At 32.3% G+C, this 22,071-nt stretch overlaps 1 long non-coding RNA gene across 2 annotated transcripts in view; it reads right to left on the minus strand.

The window, feature by feature from the left end:
• Positions 1–22,071, minus strand: part of LOC133093209 (uncharacterized) — a 214,930-nt gene that overhangs the window by 168,052 nt on the left and 24,807 nt on the right. The gene's annotated exons all lie outside the window — the stretch shown is intronic.

Raw genomic sequence — 22,071 nt, forward strand, 5'->3', positions numbered from 1 at the left:
TAGTACTGGCACAAAGGTAGACAAATAATCCAGAAAAGTGGAATACAACAACGAGAAACAGTCTGAAATTTGGCACGTTAAAAGTGGCATCTCAAATCACTGAAGTAAAGATAAACTTTTAATAATAGGTGCTGGGACAACTGGGTGGCCATTTGGATATAGATAAAATTAGGCCCATATCTCATGGCACACACCAAAATAAACTCTAAATGAATTAAGGACCTAGATTTTTAAAATGAAACCATATAAGTACCAGAAGAAAACGTGAATAAATTCCTCTTTTTCCATGTATTAGGAAATGTGTTTCTAAATCAAATCCAGTTCTGGAGATAAATTGGGCAATACCTAACTAAAACTACATATGCAATCAATCACCTATTGATTCAGCAATCCCACTTCTAGGACTCTACCCTCATGACATCTCCAACAATTAGAAAATATGGGCGCACAAAGTTATTCACTGCAGCATTGTTTTATTTGCAAAATATTGGAAACCACCTACTGTTCATGCACAGGAAAGTCATTGACTTTATTATGTTAGAGCTACACAACAAGTTACTATGCAGCTGTATAAGAGAGGAGGAAGATCTCTATGAACTGAGTCCAAGTGGTTTTCAGAAAGATTTGTTAAATAAGGAAGCAAGTTACAAAAGACTATCAATAGTAGCTACCTTTCTTACAAGAAGGAAAAAGATACAAGAAAATAAACATGTATCTGTTCATTTACATACCTGCAAAAGAAATACAGAAAGGGTAAACCAGAAACTAAAAAAGGCGGTTACCTACATGGAATGGGAGAGAAAGAGTGGGAAGAAGGGGGGAATGGGAAACCTGGTAGTAAGGATGTGGTGGGAGCAACACTTCTCCAAGTATAACATCTTTGATAGTTTCGCCTTTTAGAACCATGACAAATTTAATAAAAAATAAAATTAAAAAAAATTAATTAAAAAATTAAATAACCCCAGGATACGAGCTAAACATATGAGTAACAAATGAACCTAGTTATGTTATAAATGAATAACACAACCACATTGAATGGAATGGAAAATAAAATGATGAACCAAAGTAGCTTTGGAAAAAAAATATTTTGAGATACTGTGAGGCGAAAATAATTGTACAGGATTACTTTACTCTGATTAGTAAGTCAATTTCCCACAAGGGTAAGGGTTATCAACTTTGTAACTGCTTGATGTGCCTACCAGGACTGAACAAATAAGTAAATATACTATGGATAATGAGAGCCACGTTTTTCTCTGTTAGAGGAAAATTTACAAATAAGGAAAGGCTGGAGGCTCGAGAGAATCCTGTTGTATTAGAATCAGAGATATCAATATTAATTCATAATTGTTCATATATTTAGAGACAGATTGATGTAGAAATAAATATGGATGAAAGTCCATGCATGGATTAGTATATATACACATATTCCCTAACACTGTCCATTAAAAAGGACTAGAAATAATAACACCCGGTTAGCAGTAAGCATACCTGGCACTGAGATCTTGGTTTCTAAATCCATTCTCCAATAAAAGGAACAAGAACTCCTTGGACAAGTGGCTTATTTCAGGGCTGAGCAGGAAAAACACAAGGTGAGTCTGGAATATCTTGTGTTGCCAAAAAATAAGTAAGTCCTCAAAAAAGGATGGGACATATCAAATAGACAATAAGCCACCCTGAAAAAAATCCCCAATAACCAATGCTGGAATAATTTGAATAAACTACACAATGATAGTATTGAATTATAAGTACTACAATAAATAAATACCCATGTCCACACTAATATAAATGTATAATTGAATAAGCAAACAAATGGGGAAGAAGGAACATCTCTTCTTTTGAAGAATTCCAATTAATAAATGTAGAAGGAATGAGGGACATACAAAATCACATTAGGCAAATGCAATAGTAACAATTGTTACAGATAAAATCTACCAAAAAATGTTACAATCAGTGGGCAAAAGATTGAAGGAAAATAGGATATTTGCCCAGTTTAAAAGTATCTATTCCAAGATATATACATAAAAATAAATATATATATAAATAAATATATAGGTATATAATGCAGGGAAAAATAGTAACCTTCCATTGGAAAAACCTAGCCGACACCGCGTTCCTCAAGAGATTATGGTTAACCTCGTCAATAATAAGATCTATTGACATCATGTATCCCCTGATATGATGCACTGAGTAGGGCATAACACTTCTTCTTGTCCAAAATGCATAATCCCAATACACTCATGAGAAAACATCAGACAAGCCCAAATTGAAGGTCATTCTACAAAATAACTGATGAGTCCCCTTCACGGTCATAAAAAAGTTAAGACAGAGAAACTATAAATTATTGAGGAGACAAAGGGACCCAACAAAAAAAGGTAATGTGGGATCCTGAATTTGATGTTAATTTCCCAGTTTCTATAATTATACTGTGATTATCAATACATAAGTTGTTAACAATAGAGGAAACTAAGGGAGGGCCTGTACATGTCCTTTCTGTGTTATTTCTGCAACTTTTCTATAGGTCTAAAATTATTTGAAAATAAAAAGTTTAAAAAATCACAGCATTTTAAAAGGGTTTTACTTTTCACTTGACATTGTGATCTGTGCTCCAATCCTAGCATCGACACTAAAAGATGTGACTTGAGTGTGTCCCTTAACATTTCTCGGCTTCATTCATTCCTTTATTTATTCAATATACATTTATAATGTAATTGAATAAGGTATCCTCTAATGATTTTTCTACTTTAATATTCTATTGTCTAGGAAAAACTGAGAAGCAGTGTGGAAAAAATTATTTATAATCTCAATTTACCTTAATATGATATTCATACTACTTTAGCTATTGTATTCAAGTTACTCAAATTAGCACTTTTCAAACAAATCTTGTTCTTAAATTTGGTGCATTTTTTCTTTATTATGTAGTTTTTTGGAGAAAAAAATGGCAGCAGAGAGCATAAACTACTTATTCAGGATCATATATCACTGCATGGCAAATACATTATTGTTCTAAAAGACTAGCTTAATGCTTAGAAAGATTAATCAGCCTTTCATCGAACGCCAACTATGAAAGGCATAATAGAAGGTGGTGGGAATACAGAAATGAATAAGAAATATGCCTTGCTGTAAGGAGCTGACAGTTTAGCCTGAGAGCAGACATGTATGTAAATGAATATTTGTAAGGCACTGTGAAAAGCATTGTGATAGAGATATGTACCATCCCAGAAAAGAACAATCAAACTCTGCCTGGGGGAGTAAGCGAGGATTTTTCAAAGGAGATGTCAGAGTATTGGAGGACCAGCAGACAATTTTCAGATAGAAAAGAAGGGAAGAATTTTTCATGATGTAGAAGAGTATATACAAACGTATGGTGCTAGGAAAACCTGGGGCGAGTTCCACACTAACAGATTCATACGCTAAAGAGGAGTGGCAAAGGTCTTAAATGTGAAGCTGACATGGAAAGGATGGACAAACAACTTTTCCCTAGTTCCTGTCCTCTTTACCATCGCTCTCTTGCTTGCTTGCTGGCTCTTCTTCTATTATACCACAGATCATCAAAAAGACAAAAAAGAAAAACAAAACAACCCCCTGCCCCAAACAAACAAAAGACGTAAAACCAGACTTGTCCCATGAGTTTTGCCTTAACCCTGCAAGCAACAAGAAGCAAAAAGTTCATTCTTGTTTCTAACATCAAATTTTATTTTATAAACATTTATGAGGAAAGGAACCTTTATATACAAGACTCTGGATAGACATAAATAAGAAATAATAATCTTTACCTTGGAAGTATTTAAGCAGGGGAGAAGCACAGTTAAAATATTTTTTTATAAAAAATACCATCTTCAGAAATAACTTTTCCCTGTATACATCCCCAACCAATCCACATCCTTTCCAGCAGCACATTAATGGAGACCTATGAGCTGATTTGTTGTTTGGGCCAAGACATTGGGCAGCGTGGTGGGCATCATAGCTCCCTGAAGTCATTCATCAAACTAAAATCATCAGAGCTCATTTGGAAGCAGGAGAGCTCGGGTAAACAGACCTTTTCCCACTGCCACCTCTGGGGCAAAAAATACACTGTGCTTGCTCAATTCCCAATCCTTCCAAGTAAGTATTTTTATCATGCTTTGCTCAACTGTTCATATTTTATGTTAAAGCAGCTTTTGCATTTTTTAAAAAAGAAAATATACTTTGTGTGTATGTTTAACTGTCAATGAAAAATATACATAATCACTAAACTATGTTTAATACTAAATCCAGCTCAAGATTTGAAACTCAATTAAGTAAACTATTTTCTTTGGTATATGAAGCTATGGTAACATTTAAAACTGGGAATTTTGAGTTTTTGCTTTTAAATAGAGCATATAAACTATCATGTAAGTAAACAGGAAAAATGTCACCTCTTAGTTCAATTGACAATACTTAAAATACTAAAAACCCAATTTTGAGGTGATGCTTTCCCAAACATGCACTTGGTCATACCATTAAATACATATAGTTTTAGATCTAAAATATAACTCACAAGTTATTCTGCATTTGTATATTACCACAACTGCTTTTAGATAGAAAAAGCCTTCGATAGCCAAAATCAGATAAAACCACTTGTATAGCTTTCAAAAATCACTGCAGCAATCATGCAGGAGGTAATGGCATTACTTTGACCATGATACAGAAATTTCTCATTATTCCAGTTAGTTCTTACTGAAGTTACTTTTTTTGCTTGTAGCAAGTACAATTTCTGAAGAACACCATTTCCCCCCCCCAATAGCATAAAAACTATATTGAGCATTTCAATATATAAATGTGATAGTCCAGGACGGTAAAGTAACAAGAAAGTTCAAATAGTGATTTTTATAGATGTTTAATACTACGGACCTGTGTTTCTCTCTTTTTTCATTTTACTCTTTTACTGCCATAAAAAATTTCAAAAACTTTATCTTCCAATAATTTTTTTGGAAGTCTGACTTCTACTATTAATTAGAATATTCATTTATTTTAAATCCATTATTGTCAATATTTTACCATGGCCACCAACAAAATACTTTAGAAACAAACTCAACTGATTTTTAAAAATTTATTTAAAAACGTTCTGGATGTTATTTGTACAGTGAGTTCAAATATCTTATTATATTACAGTGGTAGCTATTGGTGCTAAAACAATTTAGGAATATAATATCTTCAGGGAGTAGTCATCAACTAGAAAATAGTTACTGAAATAATGAGAATTTTACCTCCTTACCTAAACTCTTGTTCAAAAAAAATAAAACCACAGCATATAATTTTTATGTTTTGGTAATGAAACAAAATCACCTTCTCATTCTTTTCAATCTTTAAATACAGATTGCCAAGCTTATAGAAGTTGACTCTGAAGAGATTTTCTGAAATTTTCAAAGCTATGTTTTTAGTCAAGCAATGACCTCGGAGGCCTAATACATGGCTTATATGTAGAGCTATTGTCTTAAATATTAATTGTGGTGGTCATATTTTAAAAGATGGAATTTCTGAAAAAGTTCAGTTTATTCAATAAGGCAGGTTAAGAAAAATTAAACTCTACATAATGTGTCTTGCCCTGCAGAAGGCCATCACTTTTCTCTAACAGCTCTATTCTTCACCTATTTCCACGTACCTCTTAAGATCTTTCAGAATCTTTATATTGTACACCTGTAACTTATATGATATTGTACATGAACTATACTTCAATCAAAAAAAAGTGGGGAGAAAAAAACATCTTTCAGAATCTTTCTGCAAAATTTCTATTGAGCCATCTAAGGTGCCTATGTATTTTAACTTACAAAACAATACCAAGAAATGTTTTCTCACAGAAAGTTTCTCCAAGATCAATTTAGTATTAATAACCAGTTAATGATACTCAATATGCAAGTTTTGGGGGAGGAAACAAACTTCAGGCAACAGAGTCATAAGACTCTTAGAAAAGTAGAGATGTGATCTTAATTTTTGAAGGAAACTTCAGGAAAAAGAAAAAGAGTACATAATCGAAGGAATAAAATCTTGGAGATCAGTTGGAAAATGGCTGCAATAATCTGGCTGTAATAATCTAGCTGCAATATGCAGGATGAACTAGCACAGTGGAAGTCTGTTTTGTAAATAACCTTCAACCTGTGTGACAGAAATTTAATTTCCTGATGAGACATAGTTAGAGGGTTGTTATGAAAATGAAGTAAGTGGCAGTAGGTAGTGATAGATGATTTCAGCTCCTAATTACTTTGGATGGGTAACATGCAGATGTTCTCAGAAATTGCTAGATCCACTGAAGGATATTTTTCACTTTTTTTTTTAAATCAAGCAACATCCAGATTCTACAGAAGGCCCTCTGCTATACATGTGTTTTACTGCGCTCAAGAATTTTGGGCATCTTTTATTGAACTTCAACACTGTAGTTTCTGAAAGCTGGTTGCTTTAATCTAATCTACACTCTACCATCAAATCATTTCCTTTCCCAAAGCATCAATTCATTTTCTTTTTCTTTTTTTCAAACTTTTTCTTTCAGTTAGTTTTTTCTGATTTATGTTTCTAGTTAGATCTTGAGGTAAAAAGGAAAAAAAATCACACTATCAGGTCTGATATTTTTGTGAAAATTTTAGAGAATAGAAGCATCCATGCTTTCAATATCTGCAATGCAAGAGATCCGAGATAGGAAACATTTCTGAGATTTAGATCAGCATAGGTTAGGTACTGTGCTCCCCACTAATAGCTAGTCATCTAAAGAAGGTCAATTTTGCTCTTAAAATGGACTTATTAGACTTTGTATAAAGAGGTTGGATTAGAGACAAATAAGATTTTCCACACTGAAAACTCACTAAAGTTTAAAAAAATTAAATAGTTCAAAACAGAAAGTATAAAAAGATACTTTTAAGCAGGGCAAGATACACTGACACTAATACATCTTAATGAAAGACTGGTTAGCTTGACTTGGAACTATATTTCATGTCTAAACAGATGAATTAAGCTCAAAGGCTATTCCAAATATAAATATTCAAACCTGTACATAAAAGACAACAATTAAGTTAAATACTGATTTCCTTTCCAAACCTTAAAGATCATACCAGGCTTCATTTCATCTGCTATTCCTTTCCCTTAATTTACTGAACAATAGAATTAGCGTCAGAAGGAGAAAGGAGATAATTGTGAACACCATTTAGCCTTTTGAAGGTAATCAAAATAACCAGTTACTTCAGAAAACAAGAGATACTTCTCAGATATAGAAGTAGGGTGCCCAATATATTATCAGGGTAGTTTTCACACAGAATATCAAAACAAAACAAAACAAAATATCAAAATATCAAAACAAAACAAAAGAAAGCGACAATTGATTCCAGAGAGAAATAAGAGAGTTGAGAACGTATATTTCATCATCTCCCAACTGGAAACCTGGGAATATATAAAACTTGGATTTTAAATTAATTGCTCTTTCTTATGTGAACCTATACTATGAGGAGTGAAGTGGATCCTTTGAAGTTTTACTCTGGTTTAATTAACATGCTTATGGTTCCTTGATGACATGTTTCAAAATAAAATATAAATGGAAGGTAAGGCTGGCATACCCTCCACTTAATGCTGATCTTAAAAAAAAAAAAAAAAAAACGAAGCAGGCAACATTTCTTACTTTCCAATATTCTTAGAAACTTGCCACTCTGTTCTCTGGTTTGACTTCCATGATGGCAATACACTGGCTACTATGATGTTTTTTCAATGACATTATATAAAGGAAGACTAACATCTCCAAAGGCATGCCTCCTTTCTCATTTCATTCATATTCACTCCCACATCTGGATTAAGTTCTATACATCGTCACTTAATTGGAAGGGATGTTATTATTTTTTAATTTAACAAATACTTCAAAATCAGTTGTGTTATTACTACCAAGTTACAAACAAGAAAAGTAAGGTAAGGAAGGTACTTTTTCCCAGATTTGATAACTAGCAAGTGGCAGACGTGGGTTTGAATCAGGTAGTCTGACTCCAGCACCCATTCTTCTAACAATACTGTTCCAGGAGAAGCCCAGTACAGACTCCAAGAGGTACTAGTAGTAGGTGCTAGTAATGTTTTTTTGAAAAGATTTTTGCTGTAAAAAATTATTTGCTCCCAATTCTCTTCCATTTATTTTTTGGGGGAAGAGAGAGGAGGGGAAAGATCGTGGGTTTTATATCTGTGTTCGTAATACATAATAAAATAATTCAATCATTATAAACTTGGCTTCTCCCATACTCCTAAGGGTACATTTGTTGGTAACCAAACAAACTGATTTTGATTAAACCTTCTTGATGATTAGTAAAGAAATTTTCTAGTGATAATTTGGCATACAGAGAGCCAAAGTCAACAGCCATGAATAGGAGAATCAGGATACCCATGAACTGCAGGATTTAGAAGTTATCATTACATCAAGAGGAAAAGTACTGCTCCATTTACTACACTAATTAAAAGGTATTATAACATAGGCGCCAAACAAATTTATTATATTTCTGTATGTATCCTCACTAAACATCAAAATTTATTAATAATTGAATATTAGTTTAATTATTAAACCCTTGGTAACACCCTTCGTTCTTTCATGGACCAGATAAAGCCACAAGGATTACAAGTTCCCACACTTAAAGATCCTCTGAAATTATCAATTTCATTGGCTGATAATATTACAAAATGGGAATTAGAGTGATTTCTCTGAATACGTAAGTTTTAACTAGATGCCAGTCCTCTGCCAAGTAACTGAATCATTGAAAGATAAGCACTCCAGAAACAGCTTTAAGAATCTTCTTAGTCTTTAAGGAAATGAGCCATGTGGAGAAGGGGAAATCCAGTTGGAGAAACAAGTACTCATATTATTAGGACTGTTTACTCATTCATTCAACACGTATTTGTTAATTATATGTCAATTCCTGTTCTACAACAGATATAGAAGTAGGGTGCCCAATATATTATCAGGGTAGTTTTCACACAGAATATCAACTAATGGTCTTGTAAAATTCAGTTACCTTTCAAATAGGTTCATATGGAATTTCAAAGTCTATTTTTCATAGAAAGCTGTTCAAAGAGATTGTTACTGGCATTGATTTGATTATTTTTTCTTTTAAGTAAAGCACATGATATTTTAAAAAATCCACTAGCTCAGTCAATTTAGCCTATTTTCTATTTTTCTCATGTGGCTCATTTCTGTTTAATATTTTCAACCAAGTTATAATCTTCATGGGGACAGAAGTACCTACAAATGTCTTTTTAATAAGGGTATAGAAATGTGTGTTCATTACATGGAAGATAGGTAACTGATGAACCACTCTGATTGCAGATTGATTTTTATTATTCTAGGGAGAAGGCAGATATTACTATGGTCAATGCATATACCATGCCCTTTGTTCGTCTTTTCCTTCCTTGAATCATTTACTTAATAGCTAGGACCCACCAGAAACCAGAAGAACAACACAGGGTGAAAGGTTAGCAGTTAATTTTGCAACATTTCCTTTAAAAAGCCTTTTTAAAAAATTTTGTAATCAAAACAGTGCAAAAGGATGAGATAATCTATAACTCTTTAATCCTTTATGGCTTGAATTTTATTGAATTTTTTAACACAACTCAAATGACAAATTAGTCATGTATCAGAATGGAATGTCATTTCCTATCAATGAACATTAGGTCCTACAATGAATAAGGAATAACTAGTTTGGACAGGGCAGGAAGACAATCTTCTACATGTGGCAATTTTGTTTTTGAGTTTGGGTATCATTATGGTCTGTATCAGCCAGAATTGCCATTTAGTTTTCTATAAACTAGAACTTCTTACAAACAAGACAAGAAAAAAATCAAAGAAATATCAGATATATCCCCTCCCTTCAAAAGAAAACTTATTGATAAATTATACACATAACTATGATTACAGCAAAACAGTTATTATAGACAGTTAAGTTCTGTGCATTTAAAACATGTTATTGATTAGAAATTTTGTACTTTAATTAGAAATTATTTAGACTAATTTCACAATGTCTGGACAAAATAAAAACATTGAGCTCTTTTCTTTGTTCATTGTACTTAAATGTAAATTCAGTTTCTTTTAACAAAAAATATAATATTGGGAAAAATGATAACCTATTAATGTACTGCTTCTTGCTCTATATCAAACTAACAAATAAAAAAATAGTGTTTTCAGAATATAAATATTATAGTTTCAAAATTAATTACTATTAATAAAAAGTCTTATTTATTGCTGTTTTCTCTTGGAGACCTTTTATACCCACCCAAGATAACCTCAGATTTAGACTATTCCAGATAAAATTTTCAAAGCATAAAATAATTTTCAGGAATTAAGTTCACCTCAGTAAATAAATGTGTATATGTAAATAGATACACATACATATACATTCTACTATAAATATATATTTATCTATAATATTATATATAATATAAATGTATTTATGGTATATATTTATAGTAAAATGTATATGTATGCATATACATATATATTTACTGAGATTAACCTATAATAATAAATATATGCATATATTCTACTATATTTTAACTTGTATCTCTGTAAGACATGCTAGTTTTGTGAATTATAATATTTATTTCTGATTACCATGGTTGCTTTTTACAGCAGCTCTATTAAAGCAAACAGAATTGCAAAACAACAGAAATAAGGACAGATGAAGTATTATGAAATCTTTAAGATAAAATTGCTTAAATATTACAGCAAGAAAATAGGCATGTGTTAACTGAAAAATAAAAAAAAAATGGGTCTAGAGAAAAGTTGATGCATTCTTCATGAGGAAATGGCTATAAAGTTAACATATTTAGACAAGGATACCTAAGTAGAGGCGCTTTAAAAATATCCTGAAGTAATTCTGCAGTTGTTTCCTTCCAGATATCTACCTATTTCTGATGGACTCAATGTAAATAAACATTTGCTTTTTTAAAATCAGCTTCTTCCTCTAAGGTGATTCCTTCTGCTGTTCTCAAATCCAAGCTGTGAACTTGACCTTCTCCATAGTGAGATCAGAATAACTCCATCCATTTTCACGGGTCAGTAAAGGCCAATCACTACAAGGTGACATCCTGAGTTAAAGAGGACAGTATTTTGAAGTCAACCATATTTTTGCAAAGCCAAAGATACATAACATAGTAGTAAGGCAAACTAGTATTTTTTAAATGTTTGCATTAGTTTGTTTTTTCAGAGGCTTTCAGATATTTCACACTTTTAAAAATGTATTTAATATCTAAAATAAAATTATGGAAAAAAAAGCATTGCAGGAAGTTGGTTTTCTCTTCCTATTAGATGAAACTACACCTAATTAAGCAGAAGCACAGCAGTGGAATTTTGTAGTGTCCATTACATGTTTGCATGGTGAACAGGCCATCTATGAACTCATCTGAGAGGGAAGGTTACTGCCAGCTGGTGTCAAGAATAGAATCATTATTGGGCATTGTATAGTTGTCAAAAATAATAAAAAGCATCACTGACCTCAGCCAAATTTGGACTGGGTGTATAAAAACAAAAATATTAGAAAGTGGTACTACTGTTTTTAGAGGTTAAAGTGTCTTTAAAATATAACCCCTGAAAGACCTGTAGAATCATGTATGTTAAATATCTCCATTTAGAAAAAAAAAAAACTTTTAATCTCATAAAGAAATAAAAAATTCAAAGGACTATCTTCAATTTTTCAGAAAGGATGCTAAGTGAACATTTCAACAAAACTCATTAAAGGATCAGAGTGACCTAGGATATAAATCAAGGATGAAATTATAAACTAGAAACTTTTAATAATGTGACTTTACAGAAACAATAATTCATGGCAAGGTTATATTCAATTATATATACATTTTATTAGTCTTTTTCATATTTAATAATGAAGCTAAATCCCCCTTCTATTCTGTTTCCACACCACTAATGTTTTAAAAAGAGGAAAACAGAACATTTGCTAGCTGGATATAAATGAGGCCCTTATGTAAAGAAAGGAATACAAAACTTGAAGGGAGATTTATTTTCAAAGCCAACTTTCCAGGCTCTAGTATTATTACCATGAGCAGAAAAACCATTTTTTTTCCCCTCTAAGTCACCATTTTCTCCTGGATAAAATAAGGAAGTTAAAGAAAGAGCATTCAATGATCACAGCTCTAAAAGACAATAAATCAAATATCTGAGTGTTGGAAAAGTGATTTTGGACCAAATTTTTCAATGTTCATCAAGATATTTTGAAAAATAATATCCAGCATTACATAAAACTTAATTGAAGTAAAATAAACAGTTTTATAAAATGTATTTTATGCCCATATCCTCATTTCTTTTAAGTCTTACTCTTACCAGAAATTAGAAATCTAATTTTAAAACATTTACTAACAAGTGGTCTATAATATAGTTCAAGTTTCTTTCTACACAGCCTGTGATATGGACAAACTGAATTTTAAAGAGATGCCATCATCTAGTGGGAACACCTACTTCAGAGCAGTGAAGCACTATGGGAAGGGTTCTGAGTCTCCGCTTCTGTGGAATGCCACGATAGTGCTCTGCTCAGCGGCACTGGGTGTTATTGATGACCACAATGAAAAATCACTGCGCCTCTCCAATTCCTGTACCTTTTTGGTTATAATAACATATATGTTAACAAAACAAGCTAGTGAAATTTCCTGACTGAGAGGATGTCTTCCCCCTATTGTACTATTCCACAGCTCTTAATATTTTAAGCCACTGACGTGCAAAACAGCCTCATACTAGAAATGCAATCGTTACCCATGTACATCATCATTTCTTTCTGGAGAAAAACTCTTATGATCAAAAGTGTTTTATTGGTAACTGGCTATTGCTTAACTTAAACAACATTAAACGTACTTCATATATTAAAAAATACCTATTATATAAAATATCTCTCACTATTCTCCATCTATGACTGATTTTTAATACTTTCAGAACTTTGTTTCTTCAACTGTTAAAAAAAAAAGAGCTTTTAAATCAGAGGATTATATTTAATGTTCCTCATACTCTCAAAGTCAAAATCATTAAACTTATAGTGCAAGGAAAATAGCATGGATGAGAAACACCATTAACACAGGTTCAAATCCTGACATGGACACTTACTAGGCCAGGAGCTCTAAGAAAATTACTTACACACTCTAAGAACTCTCATCAGTACAATAGGGATAATTATTCCCACCTTTCATGGTTAGTTAAAGGATTAAGGGAGATGAGATATATGAAGACCTCTGCACAGGATCTGAACCACTGCATCAATAACTGATCATGTATAACACTTTCAATGGCAGGAGTCAATCACTTGAAAAAAATGTTGTAGGCAGGATAGATAAAGGGTTCCATCAGCATACTCATAACCAATGAGTCAGTTTTCTAATTACCTCCAAGGTCAATTTTTTGCAGTTATTTTAGTAAAACTCTTGGAAAAGCAAATTATTGTTGAAATACTGATGGATTGATTATAATAAATCTCTGAGCTTACACAGGGTAAAAGCCCTTTAATTCCCTGGCCAAATGCAATCATGCAATCATTCACCTTCCATTTCCCCTTCTTCCTTCAACCATCAACACACCTTCCCAGAAGAGCTTTAGAAAAATTTGGCTATTCCTAGCTGCAAAGAAAAGGACTCTATTTCAAGCCCAAGGAAACTTGGTCAAGAACACATCTTTACCGACCCAGAATTGCCAAAGCAATCCTGAGGAAAAAGAACAAAGCTGGAACCAAAAACAGAACTACCATATGACCCTGCAATCCCACTCCTGGGCATATATCCAGAGAAAAACATGGTCTGAAAGGATACATGCACCCCAATGTTCATTGCAGCACTGTTTACAATAGCCAAGACATGGAAACAACCTAAATGTCCATCGACGTAGGAATGGATAAAGAAGATGTGGTATATATATACAATGGAATATTACTCAGCCAGTAAAAAGAATGAAGTAATGTCATTTGCAGCAACATGGACGGACCTAGAGATTCTCATATTGAGTGAAGTAGGTCAAACAGAGAAAGAGAAATATCGTATGATATTGCTTATATGCAGAATCTAAAAAGAAATGATACAAATGAACTTATTTATAAAACAGAAACAGACTCACAGACTTAGAGAGTGAAATTATGGTTATCAGGGGGGAAGGATGGGGGGACAGGATAGTTAGGGAGTTTGGGATTGACATGTACACACTGCTATATTTAAAATGGATAGCCAACAAGGACCTACTGTATAGCATAGGGAACTCTTCTCAATATTATGTGGCAGCCTGGAAGGGAGGGGAGTTTGGGGGAGAATGGATACATGTATACGTATGGCTGAGTCATTTTGCTGTGCACCTGAAACTATCACAACATTGTTAATCGGATATACTCCAATATAAAATACAAAGTTTTTTAAAAAAAGAACAAAGCTGGAGATATAACCCTCCCAGACTGCAGACAATACTACAAAGCTACACAACCAAAACATCATGGTATTGGCACAAAAACGGACACACAGATCAATGGAACAGAATAGACAGCGCAGAAATAAACCCATACACCTACAGTCAATTAATCCTTGACAAAGGAGGCAAGAAAATACAATGGATAAAAGTCTCTTTAGCAAGTGGTGTTGGAAAAGCTGGACAGCTACATGTAAATTGATGAAGTTAGAACACTCCCTCACACCATACACAAAAATAAACTCAAAATGGCTTAAAGACTTAAAAATAAGACATGACACCATAAAACTCCTAGAAGAGAACACAGGCAAATCATTCTCTGACATAAATCGTACCAATATTTTCTTAGATCAGTCTTCCAAGGCAAAAGAAATAAAAGCAAAAAAAAAAAAAAACAAAAACAAAAACAAATGAGACCTAATCAAACTTAAAACTTTTTGCACAACAAAGGAAACAATCAACAAAACAAAAACACAACCTACAGAATGGGAGAAGATACTTGCAAACGAAGCAACCAACAAGGGGTTAATTTGCAATATACAAGCAGCCCATACAACTCAATACCAGAAAAACAAACAACCCAATCAAAAAATGGGCAGAAGACCTAAGCAGACATTTCTTCAAAGAAGATATACAGATGGCCAACAGGCACATGAAAAGATGCTCAACATTGCTAATTATTAGAGAAATGCAAATCAAAACCACAGTGAGGTATCACCTCACACCAGTCAGAATGGCCATTATCAAAAAGTTTACAAATAATAAATGCTGGAGAGGGTGTGGAGAAAACGGAACCCTCCTACACTGTTGGTGAAAAATGTAAATTGATGTGACCACTATGGAAAACAGTATGGAGGTTCTTAAAAACCTAAAAATAGATCCAGCAATTCCAGTCCTGAGCATATATTCGGAAAACGCAAAAACTCTAATTCCAATATGAACTCCAATGTTCACAGCAGCACTATATACAATAGCCAAGACATGGAAGCAACCTAAGTGTCCATCACAGATGAATGGATAAAGAAGAAGTGGTGTGTGTGTATATATATATATACACACACACTCACAATGGAATACTACTCAGCCATAAAAAGAAAGAAATAATGCCATTTGTAGCAACATGGATATACCTAGAGATTATCATACTAAGTGAAATAAATCAGACAGAGGAAGACAAATATCATATGCTATGATATGCATATCACTTACATGTGGAATCTTAAAAGAGGATAAAAATGAATCTATTTACAAAATAGAAACAGACGCACAGACATAGAAAACAAACTTATGGTTATCAAGGGAGAAGTGTTAAGAGTATGGGATTAACAGATACACACTACAATATATAAAATAGATAAGCAACAAGGATTTACTGTACAACACAGGGAACAATATTCAATATCTTGTAATAACCCATAGTGGAAAATAATCTGAAAAAAAATGTATATATATATAACTGTAAAACTGGATCACTTTGCTGTACACCTGAAAGTAGTACAATATTGTAAATCAACTATACTTCAACAAAATAAAGGTCTTTACCTGCTCAGATAATATTAATGACAATAGTTTATCGCTATTGAGTATATAAGTAGCTCCAAGTGAAATGCATGGATTTTTTTAAAAAAGCTGATTTTCCAGAGATGTATGTTCATGGTCATTGCTTATAATCCAATAGACAAAGACAGTTTACTAGTATTCCCTATTTTTACCAATGTACTTACATCCTACTCTTGATATTTTCCTCAACACTAGGGAAAGAAAACGTAAAGATCTCTTACACACACACAGACACACACACACACATCATCTTGTGAACATGCACACACACATAAACACATATTTCAGCTGTACTTGGATCATTTTGCATATTGTCAGGGAGTATATAATGTAAATGGCATAAAGGCATAGAGTACATAGAGGGGATCTACACACTTAATTGATTTTCACAAAACCTGCTGCATGTTTTGGTCTGGTTGTAATTTCCAATACATTAATGGTTCTGCTGCCACTTAGACATACATCGTCCCAAGTACTCATAGGTATTACTTCCCTTTAACTAGTAAACCTAGTAATGATGCTTCCAATCCAATTTAAATCCATTACAATTTAGCTCATTTCTGTGAAATTTAGAAGAGCACAGCTGTACATTTTGCACATCTGTAAATTACTTTTGATTGCACTTTTCTCAAGTGAGAAAGGAGAAGCTTTACCTGCAATGCAATTTGTATATCTGACCACAGAAATGCTAGTAAATGCCTGTGCTTTATATATATAATTTCATTTTGGGCTACATAATCTCATCTCACTATTAATCCAGACTTTTATGTGATTTAGCTACTACAAGTTTCATCTTGAGTAGGCATTAAGACGGAAAATGGAAACTGTAAGATATTTGATTACTCTTAAGTTGTTAACTTATCTAAGAGGAGGGAACAAATTTCATAGGTAGACTGGCTAAGTAGAAAATATGCAAATACTCCTACATACATATTTAATGATTTGGGTATTGAAAATGAAAACAAATTCCAGATATGAGGTAGCCTAATAGCCTTACATTTTATCTAAGACCAATTCATTCAATAAGCCCTTTGTCTTATATCAGACATTTTGAACTGTTGATTACCTAAGTCAATTACTGGCTTCTAGTAACAAATAGCAGTTTCTAAATTAAATTTGTTGGCACAAAATATGTCAATAGAAAAATGTTATCATTCTATAAATATTCTGAACTGATTATTGCTCTGTTTCATCTGCCAAAATTACAAATCGTTCTTTATTTCTACATCCTTGTTGATTCATTTCCTGACAATCGAACATGTTTTAGAAATAGCTAAATCACACTTGAACAGAGATTTTCTGTGCATCAACTTTTTAACTGTCAAGCTACCTAAATGTATCTAAAATTGGCTGTTGACAAAAACAAAAAATCCCTCCAGAGAATATTTATGAATGAACCCCAGGAATGGAGAGGAAAGAACATGTGATCAGGTTAGAATCCTACAGAATAAGCACTGGCAACATACATATAATTTTCAAAAACTGCTCCACTAGCAAAAAATTCATATCTAAATCATTATGCCTTATGAAGAATGTAATAGAAAAAAATTTAAAGAATGCTTTTAAAAAGTAATTTTCAGATGACATCTCAAATAAAATTATAATAAAGCTAATCCCACATATTTAATTTCAGGAAGATTGCTTCCTTCACTGTTTAAATATTTTGGACACACAACGTATATTGATATAAACTATTTTGATCACAAAACACAGTTTATTAATTCACAAGTAGAAAATGCATGTTGTACAGTTTTCAGCAACTCAACCTTTCATGCACAACTGTCCGCATTCTTCAGGAAAGTGCCCAGGTTTAGGCAAGAATGAAAAACTAATTATCCTTGTTAAGGCTGAGTTGGCTTGGTTATTATGCTGATTTGGCCAACTGATTGAGCTGACCTACCCAAACTGTGATTTTGTTTTTTTAAATCACTAAACAGAGAAGAACACTGCCTTTGCCAAAGAAACCCCAATCACGGACCCTCCAGTGAACAACAAGAAAGAGTGTGTTCTGCAACCCCTCTCTGTAAAAATTTCTGAGATTAGTGTTATGGGGGCTCTGAAGCAAGACTAGAGGATTTCAACAGGGAAATGATTGCACGGGCCTGAAACACCATAGATCATACAGACTGGACCAAAATCATCCCTTTGCCACCACTTTCCCAGCAGTTCTTAAGTGAAGGCTGCTCTCAGAGCCCACTGGGTATCTTTCCAGTTTGTTGTTTATGTATGAATAGCAAGTTGTAATTAGTTTCTATAAAAATACACCACGTCATTAATCTTCATCTTATTTTCTATTTTAGTTTTTTAAACTGAAGTCCACAGAAAGCCCATGTATTCCTCACATTTACATAAACATTAAAAAAATACACAATCATTCCTTTCAAAATCTCTGCAAATAGTAAAGTAGCTGATAATCACAGGAAAGAAAAAAAATTTTGAAATATTTTCAGGCACCCCCCAACACACACATTATGACCTCTTAAGTTAATGGGAGAAATGGAAAGCAAGGCACGACTTAGTCTCATGATATTTTTAAGGAGAACTATTATGTAACATTTCAATAATAGCAAAGTGGAGGCAATTATAAAATTAGTAAATATTAATAATTTTTAAGCAAATGATGGCATTCTACATTTCCTATAAATTAGTAAATCTTTAAAACTAATAATGATCATATATTTATAATCACTACACAAACATGTAAATGACCACTAACTTCCACAGGATATTCAGTGCTTCAAAATATCAAAATCATCAGATTTGATGTGATCTTTATACTGACTCATATATAGACTAGCTTTCAATAAGAAACTCAAAATCTTCATTTATTCAGCGGAATATGGAATAAGAATAAACCTAGAGCCTACTACTACACTTTCTGGCCTAATGCTCACAAGACAGATATCTCAGGATGTAGGCAGATACTCAGGTTGGCAGACGTACCTGGACACATAAACAAGAGAAAACTAAAAACTAAAGAGTTTTTTAGAAAAAATTTTGAGCACCAAAAAAGAGGGCTTTTGCTGATCTTGACTCTGAAAGAAGACTATACAGCTAAATATAAATAACCATTGTTTAAATATATACTAGGTCAGGTCGCTTATAAAATAAACCCTACCATGTTTAAAAACGATATCAAATAGCAATATTTACTTTATGATAATTTAAAAATTAAACCATTATTAAGTAAAAAATGCAACAAGTGCAAATCAACCATTCTTTTATATGAAAAAGTCAGAACCAGAGAACATTATTTTTATTCACTATTAACTGTGTTTAAATCAAAGCATAACATTTAAAAAATTACTTGGTTATCTAATTTATAGTTAAATATTAGCTGCGTGGAAATATGACAGTTGTTCATCTCATAAAAGAATGATACACTGCAGTTATTTCTGTGAAAAAAGTCTTACGAATGCATTTTTTAAATTGTAATTAATTCTTTAATGTTCAAGATTTATTTTATTAATTAAATGACAAAATATTTATCAGCAGTTTACACGAAAAGTATCTCTTGACTTTTAGCACATAATTCCTCCAAAACAACAAAGGTCGGTTTCTCACGTGCTTCACCATCTACGTTTGTTATTGCAAATCCAAGATCATCCCACATATACCAATCTTTTATGGCAGAGGTCACTGAAGTTGTGCCAAAATTCAACACTTATATTCTATCTAATGCAGCGATACATTTATCTCATTGCTGGAATTTACCATTTAGAACAAAGCATTTCATTTAAATGATAAAATGCTCATCCAAAATGCCCTGCTGTAACATTTCTCACATTTTAAAAATCGTGGATAAAACACTACAGTTTTAAAGTTTCCTTTTCAACAAGAATTAAATTTTATACTTAATTATTTAAGAGCTCTTTTAAATGGGGGGGGGGGGAGGAAAGAAAGCATTTTATGTGCCTGTTGCATAATTGAAACAAACCAAAACACTGTCACACTTAAAACGGTAAAGGCCCATAATCTAAATTGACAACTACAAATGAAATTCACTTTCTCTGAAGAGTGAAGTAGTTTCCGTATGGTAAAGTGGAATAGGTTTTAGTACTTCCAAAAGATTGGGAAAAATGCTGAAAAAAGCAAATTATTCCAACTGTTCTTTGCAAATAAATTTAACAAAAATATCAAATTATTTTTCTTTTAAAAAGTAATTGTATCCTGAATATTGTTTTAAAATGTCAACTCAGTGAAAAAATGTAATCAGTGTTTTGCATTTATGGTCCCAAAAGGAAAATTAGCTAATAAGTCTGCTAAAAAGCCTACACTTTTGAAATATGCAATTACAATTCATAGCTATAGCAAAAGACAGTAAATTTCTTAGTAAATTTAGCTAAAGTGTATAACTTAAATTTTTCTCAATAGTTACTTGTTTTTCTCTCTACTCAAAAGTATTTGTCAGTAATTTTATACAATTAAATTTCTTCGGAACTCACAAACTAACATATCTGTGTACTTTAAAAGTTCGATATTTTATGGCATTTATTTTGCTATGGCCTCTAATTAACCAAAAAACCCCACAACAACAGCTCAAATCATCAGTTGAAACATTTTTCAGTATATTTTAGAGAAACATTCTGTCAATTTCAAATAAGCAAAATAATTAATTAAAAAATAAAAAATGGAAACAGAAGACAATATCGTATGCATGAGAGCTAAGATTAAAATAAAAATAGAATTCAAAAATAATGTTTTAAGCAAGAACCCTGCTGAATAAGCAAGCTATCTTATTTTTCCTGCACCTGTTTGATGATAGTAAATGATAAAAATGTTCCTGCTTTATGCAAATTTTGAAATATCTAACTTATATATTAACTTCTTTTTTTAAGAATATCGAAGATTACATTAAATGAGAATTCAACTGCGAACTCACATGGAAGTACAGAACTTATCCAGGTAAATATCTATAAATAGCAGACATGTACTGCCCTTTCCCAATTTATAGCATCTCTGTATTTTAATGCTGACTGATATGGTAACTTCAAACACTCCATGCCTCAGTGCAACTAATAGCAATGTAAATACAGCAATACCAAAAAATATTTTATCTATACATAAATTATATATATATTTAAATTGATCTGAAAGAAATCAGATGCATTTTCTAATGCTAAAGTTTACTTAAAGTTAATTTTCATTTTTTTCTATGACCCCAATTAGCAATCTTTTACACTGTGTAATAAAAAAGAGAAGATAAACATAGTGATAAATATATGAAAAACATACCTAGTAAGACAGCTCTAACTCATGTTTCTTTAAAGAATAAATCAGGCTCTCATCAATATTTTAAAAAGAAATATGATTATTGTAAAGTGAAAAATAAAGTTTTACTCTAGATTACCACAGACTAACATATAAGGCAAAATAGCATTTAGTATAATAGGATTTCTTAAAAAAAAAACAGAGCAACCGAGATCCTACTTTTCTGCTTTTAAATACACTGCAGTGTGTCTATTTTTAATGTCTAAATATATTGCTGAAAATGGTTACATAAAATCTGAGGTTGTTAATATCTGATTACTAAGGTATTTCATTGCAACCTGTGAATTTAACTCTTAAAATACTGGAGTATAAAGTAACGTATCGGCTTACATGACAAAAGCCAGTTAAATAAAATAAAAACTGACAGTTCCAAAAATCAGATGAAAGTGCCTTTGACCTTTCTTTCATAAAAAAAAAATCATCATTTTTATTGCAAAACAGCAATTAAATACAATTATTTAAAGTTATTCAGTCATGTTTATATATCAAGCACTTTTAAAACATTTGTTATAAATACCATCAGGGTGCTAATACACTTTTAAAATTATACAAAAAGTGCCAACATTTTTTAGAATCCCAAACAACATGATATTTAAAATATACAAAAATCCCATTTTAAAAAGGTTAAGCTGAATTGTGCGCACAGCGAAACTTCTAGAAAACTTCATTACTTACTGTTCACTGAGTATTACTTACAGAGATTAACAGTTTTAAGAATTCATCTGTTATTTATCCTGAAGTGTTTTGAATAACCCTTTCGTACTGTATACTTCTCAGTGTGATGACCATCCCTACTCTGGTCTGCTGAGAAAAACAAAAAAATCGGTAAACCTTCT

The sequence above is a fragment of the Eubalaena glacialis genome, chromosome 6, assembly GCF_028564815.1.
Source record: "Eubalaena glacialis isolate mEubGla1 chromosome 6, mEubGla1.1.hap2.+ XY, whole genome shotgun sequence".
Classification (NCBI taxonomy): Eukaryota; Metazoa; Chordata; class Mammalia; order Artiodactyla; family Balaenidae; genus Eubalaena; species Eubalaena glacialis.